Here is a 6,383-nt window from a genome sequence, read left to right as displayed (position 1 = left end):
CAGACTTTCAAAGAAACAAAGAAAATGCAACATCTGATACTCACATATAAGGGTAGAATAGGCAAAGGAACAGAGACAAGATGGTAAACCATTAGAGAGGGAGTATTACATTGGTTGGATGAAAGACTTAGGACCCAAGTTTGAGGTGTTGAGCTGTTGAAACCTGCTGAACGATTTTAATATTTTAATAAACAAAAACATTAATTTTAAATAGAAACAGCCATTTATTACATAAATGTCTTTATTGTAATAATGGATCAATTTCAGCAAGTGCATTCTCGAAAACGTTTAGAGAGACTGCATTTTAAAATCAGAATTTCCGTAGATATGAACAAACCATTTAGTTTTTTTCACATCCACCAAAGACAATTGGCCTTTGTTGCTGTGCACTTGCCCTGATTAACCACAATTCATATTTTGTCCTGGTCATTGTTCATAGTAATTACAGCATGATTAGTGCATCATATGGGAAGTCGTGGCCTTGTGGTTACAGAGTTTGACTCCTAACCCTAGGGTTTTGGGTTTGAGTCTCGGGCCGGCAATGCCACAACCTAGGTGCCCTTGAGCAAGGCACCTAACCCCCAACTGCTCCCTGGGCGCTGCAGCATAAATGGCTGACCTCTGCTCCGGGTGTGTGTTAACAGTGTGTGTGAGTGTGTTCACTGCTGTGTGTGTGCGCTTTGGATGGGTTAAATGCAGAGTATGAATTCTGAGTATGGCTGAATGTCACTTTCACATAATGGAAAAACAGCCATCACCAGGAAACTAGGACCGCTTTTAAAAATACTGAGACCTTAGGTATTTGAATGTAGCATTAAATGCATAACAGACTGTAAAAAGCATGCAATTTCCAGAAGAATAAGACGTGCATTTAGTCATGCACAACAACATTACTGGCATTTTTTTCGTAATACAGCCCATTTATTTTCAGTAATACAGCCCATCAGCCTATCTGACCAGTAAGTCAAACATAATGCTTTCCTTTAAGCTCAGGTGAAGAGTTAATCAAATTAATGTGCTTACATGTAGCAGTAAGATTTATATAGACAGGATCTCAGCGCTGACAAGATTGGACAGATCATGTTGCTACTTAAGATCGGCAATGGTGAAAAGAGGATGGAGGCATTGACTGTCAACAAGACTGATCGTTCTCCTCTACAATATCATCATTTGCTCGCAGATCGATAATGGTGTGTATCTGTATGCATGCGTTTCTGTGCACAGGTTATTTCCGAGTAAACAGGGAGAACAGGAGACCTCAGACACCAAAGCATATTTCAAGGGATGAGTTTCACGATAATGAAATCAAGGCTAGTGGCAGCATGGGAAGAGTCACTGCCTATTCACTGCCTATTAGTAACAATAGATCACCCAGAGTCTCCTGTTGACACACATACATTAACACACACATTTTAAATGTATTTATGGCCCAATAAATGATACTGCAGATTGAAAGAACACCCGTATATATATATTCTGTATTCTTCAATGTTCATCCCAACTGCTATTTTCATTTATCTCTCCATTAAAAATATGTCTGGTTCCCTGATTGTGATGAGAGTTTATTCCCAAACACCTTCCTGTGTTCTTTCACAGTATGTGTTTCCACTGTCAGTATACTAGATTTAGAGTTGTACTACTAACAAAAGATGACTGTTTCATATAGTCAGTTTTCTGTCATTTCTCTCCCCTGCAAGTCTAAATCCAGAAGATCTAGTCTCTACTTTCACAAGAACAACAGAGGACCTTGGTTTCTGTGTGCTATAGTGACATAACAGTTAGGGGTTGTCAATCAACTTAAATAGAATTATATAATATGCAAATTAATAACATTAATGGCAATAAATTGCATATACAGTGCATATAGAAAATAATCACCTCTTGCTTTAAATACAGCTTTTAGTCTGTTGGAATACGACTCTAATATCTTTGTACATCTAGACTGCAATATTTTGCCCACTCTTTCCTTGCAGAAATTCAGTTAATTTGATGGTGTCTGTTTGTGGACCACAAACTTCAAGTCATTCCTCATATTTTCAGTGGGGTTTATGTCTGGGCTCTGACTGGGCCATGCAAGGACATTCATCCAATTCTCCTTCAACCACTTTGTGGTCAGTTTTGATGTGTGCTTTGGGTCATTGTGGAAGGTAAACATTCTTCCCATTGACAACTTTCTGGCAGCTGGCAGCAAACATTCATCGAGAATTTGACAGTACTTTTCCCCATCCACTTTTCCTTCTTTCCTGACAAGTGCTTCAGTCCCTGCTGCAGAGAAACACCCCCATTGCAGGATATTACCACCTCTACATTTAACTACAGGAATGTGGTTATTTGGATGGTGAGCTGTATTGGATTTTCTATCAGACATATCGTTTGGTGTTGAGGCCAAATAATAAACATTTTAGTCTCACCTGCCTCAGAATCTTCAAGTACAGATTTGCTTGAATAGTGGCTTTGTCTCGCAAAACCTCCCATACAAGCCATATTTGTGGGGAATTTGTTACGTCATGTACACACAATGACCACTCCGTCATAAATTCCTGCAACTTCTTTAGAGTTACTGTAGGTCTCTTGGTCGCCTCTCTGACCAGCTTCCTGCTGGCTTTTTCATCCAGTTAGAAGCAACGTCCTGATCCAGGGAGGGTCTGTGTTTTGCCAAATACCTTCCACTTCTTAATAATAGGCTTCACTGTGCTTCCATGCATGCACTGTAAAAAATGATCTGATCAAAAAGTTATGATAACTTATATATGTCATTAAATCAAACATAAAAAAATGTGTTTTGAAATTTCAACTCAATTGTTTGAGTTTTCAATCTTACAGTATAGGTTCATTTGTTACTTCAATGAATCACAAATTCCAGGTGGTTGAATGAACTTGCCATTTTAAACTGAGTGGAAGTGGGCGTGTTGCAGATTGAGTGGAGGACAGCTTTTGCGCATGTGCGGGGAACTAACGTACCAATGAAGCCAGGCCTAGAGACGAACGAGTTTACGCGGCAGCAAGCAATTAAACTTAATTCGGCCAGGTGCCTTATTTTTCGTCAGACAAGACGAGTCGGGTTGGCGTGAACAAGTTCGCTATTGGTAAGTGTTCGTGTTTTGTAGTTTTTAGTGTGCGCTGTCGTTACCTTTTGATATGTGCAACAACTGTGATGTCATTTAAACGAGGCACATTTCAGCGACCGTTAAAGTTAGCTAGAACACGTTTGCTAGCAGTTCAGTTTTTTAGTTCAGTCAGAGACGGTTGATAAAGCTTTATCTGAGACAATACCAGTTTTCATTGTAACGTTAGAAAACACCATTTCTGATAGACCGTATGTCAAGGCCAAATACACTAACGTTACCATTAAAAGTTTGGGTTCAGTCAGTTTTTTTATATTTTTAAAAGAAATCTCTCCTCACCAAGTCTGTGTTTATTTGATTAAAAATACAAACCAGGTGCTTGAATGAACTTGCCATTTTAAATTGAGTTGAGTACAAGTCTTTGGCGTGTTGCAGATTGTGCGGGGAACTACCAACGAAGCCAGGCCTTGAGACGAACAAGATTACGCGCCAGTAAGCAATCAGTCGGCCGGGTGCCTAATTTTTCCGTCAGACAAGACGAGTCGGTTTGGCGTGAACAAGTTCGCTATTGGTAAGTGTTCGTGTTTTGTAGATTTTAATAATGTGCGTTGATTAAGCCATTAACGTGATTAACGTTAGCTATCGTTACCCTTTGATATGTGCAACAACTGTGATGTCATTTAAACGAGGCACATTTCAGCGACCATTAACGTTAGCTAGAACACGTTTGCTAGCAGTTCAGTCAGAGACGGTTGATAAAGCTTTATCTGAGACGATACCAGTTTTCATTGTAGAAAACACCATTTCTGATAGACCATATGTCAAGGCCCAATACCGTTCAAAAGTTTGGGTTCAGTCAGATTTATGTTTTTAAAAGTAATAACGTTATCTCCTGCTCACCAAGGCTGCAATTATTTGATTAAAAATACAAACAAAAACAGTAATATTGTGAAATGATTCCAGTTTAAAACAGCTGTTTTCTATTTTAATATATTTTAAACTGTAATTTATTTCTGTGTTGCACAGATGTATTTTCAGCATCATTACTCCAGTCTTCAGTGTCACATGATCTTCAGAAATCATTCTAATATGATGATTTGCTGCTCAAGAAACATTTCTGATTATCAATGTTTAAAACAGTTGTGTGTTTGATGAATAGAAAGTTCAAAAGAACAGCATCAGCATTTGAACTGATCAAAAGTTACAGTAAAGTCATTTTATAATGTTATAAAATATTCTATTTTAAATGCTGTTCTTTTGAACTTTCTTCTCAAAGAATTTTGAGAAAAAAATGTACACAACTGTTTTCAACATTGATAATAATCAGAAATGTTTCTTGAGCATCAAATCATCATTAGAATGTTTTCTGAAGATCATGTGACACTGAAGACTGGAGTAATGATGCTAAAAATTCAGCTTTGATCACAGGAATAAATTGCAGTTTAAAATATATTAAAATAGAAAACAGCTGTTTTAAATTGGAAATAATATTTCACTATTACTGTTTTTTGTTTTTGTTAGAATTTTTAATCAAATAAATGCAGCCTTGCTGAGCAGAAGATACTACTTTTAAAAACATAAAAAAATCTTACTGACCCCAAACTTTTGAACTGTAGTGTATGTTAATGGCCAGGGCTGCAAAATAATTTTGGAGAACCACTGAGGCTGTTGTTCTTGCTAGGGTCCGCTTGAGTGCGAGCTGAAGTAACGTTAGCTGCCTGTCGATCATGGCGGCGATAATAACAAACTAACTTGGTGCTAGATTATTAGCAGCTGCTCGGTTGCTGCAACTTCATTATTGTTTCTTATTACAGTACATCGGTCGCGTTACCTAGAACTAAAGAGCAGTCTAACAATTCATACATCCAATTTGCTTGTTAGACTTAACTAGAAATGTGCTCTTGTTAATTTTTGCAATAACTTTTTTCTTCTGTTTTGTGTGTTTTAGGTGTTTTATGATTTACCAGGCTCAACTACTCATTTGATGAAGTGGACTTGTACATTTTGCAAATGTCCCTCATACATTCAAAAGACTATAGTGAATCATTACAAGGACAAGCATGGACGTGGAAGAACAGGTGGCCGGCCATGTTCTGTGAGAGACGGGTATAACAATAGACAAGACTCTGCCTAAGATTAATCACTTAATCCAATGAATGGATATCAATGTATGAGCTTCCCTCCAGGAAGTACCAGAGAGATGTCTGATACTGTACTGTGGGCCGTTAAGAAATATATTTTTTTAGTTCGAATTGTGACGTGAATGTGCATACAGATAAGTGAGAGAATTGTTTATTACTGAGTGGATGAAAGCCTTTGACAACAGACAACCTTAGCTTACTAAATTGTGACTCTTTGCTTTGAAAATCTTTTCTCAAATTTCTTAAACCAGATGTTTCCAATAAAATCTCAACGCTGCTTATTTTTGTTTTTGTAGGACACAAACGAAAGAAGGACTGCTGCTCTGCTGGGTCTGCCACACTACTAAAAGAAGAGCCATCAGACGTCATCAGGATGTGTGACGTAAGACATTTTTCTGTCATGCATAACAGCCCATATACGAACGCACCCACCCACATACACACCACACGCACAACCTTTAACACAGAGATTGGATAAGATGCACTCATGGGTGTTGATAAAGTCCTGTTGCAGCAAAATAGTGATGATGCAGGGAGGAGTGAGGGGCAGAATAGTGATGGGGAGGACGAGGGTTGGGTGGAATAGTGGTGATGGGAGGAGAAAGGAGGAGGTGGTAGAACAATGTTGGCGGAGGAAAGAGAAGGGGTAGAATAGTGATTGGGAGAGGACCCAGTGCAACATACACTTCCCCAGAACTGAGAAACACAAGTTTTCACCCTTGCAGTAACCTTCCAACATTGCACCTACAAACATGCACACTCACAACTGAAAGCTCAAGAAGACTATTTTATTAGCCTGAAAACAAGGTTTATGATCACTGAGACTTAAGTAGCTTTGCAGAGCATGTACTTCTTGACCCAAACATTCACACTATTTTTTTTTTTTTCTTTTTCTGCTTTTTAAGGCCCATGGTGAGACTCTGGGCTGCATCCATGGAAGGGATGCAACTTGGCCTGTTGATAGGCTATGAAGGTGACAACCAGGATGCCTTTCCATGTGAGGTCTTCAGTGTGACAGTTGTGGTTGAGGAGACTGTTGTGCTTCACAACTTCAAGGATGTGCCATCCAGCTTTGCCATGCTTTTGGTGATCATCTTCTGCGTTAACCTTGAATATCCACGAGCCATGAAGTATTCCTCTTGAGTTCCTTCAGAGGGTAGTTGATGATCAAACCAAG

The 6,383-nt window shown here is 38.7% G+C and overlaps 1 long non-coding RNA gene across 1 annotated transcript; it reads left to right on the top strand.

The window, feature by feature from the left end:
- The first annotated feature begins 3,014 nt into the window (after positions 1-3,014).
- LOC113077646 (uncharacterized) lies at positions 3,015-5,061 on the top strand. The gene is made up of 3 exons (XR_003281375.1): positions 3,015-3,086; positions 3,501-3,636; positions 5,014-5,061. It is a non-coding gene; the product is annotated as an uncharacterized LOC113077646 (long non-coding RNA).
- Positions 5,062-6,383: the final 1,322 nt, after the last annotated feature.

The sequence above is a fragment of the Carassius auratus genome, unplaced genomic scaffold (assembly GCF_003368295.1).
Source record: "Carassius auratus strain Wakin unplaced genomic scaffold, ASM336829v1 scaf_tig00022945, whole genome shotgun sequence".
NCBI classification, from domain to species: Eukaryota; Metazoa; Chordata; class Actinopteri; order Cypriniformes; family Cyprinidae; genus Carassius; species Carassius auratus.
The sequence above is the reverse complement of the archived record's forward strand: the minus strand, read 5'-3'. Positions and strand labels throughout refer to the sequence as shown.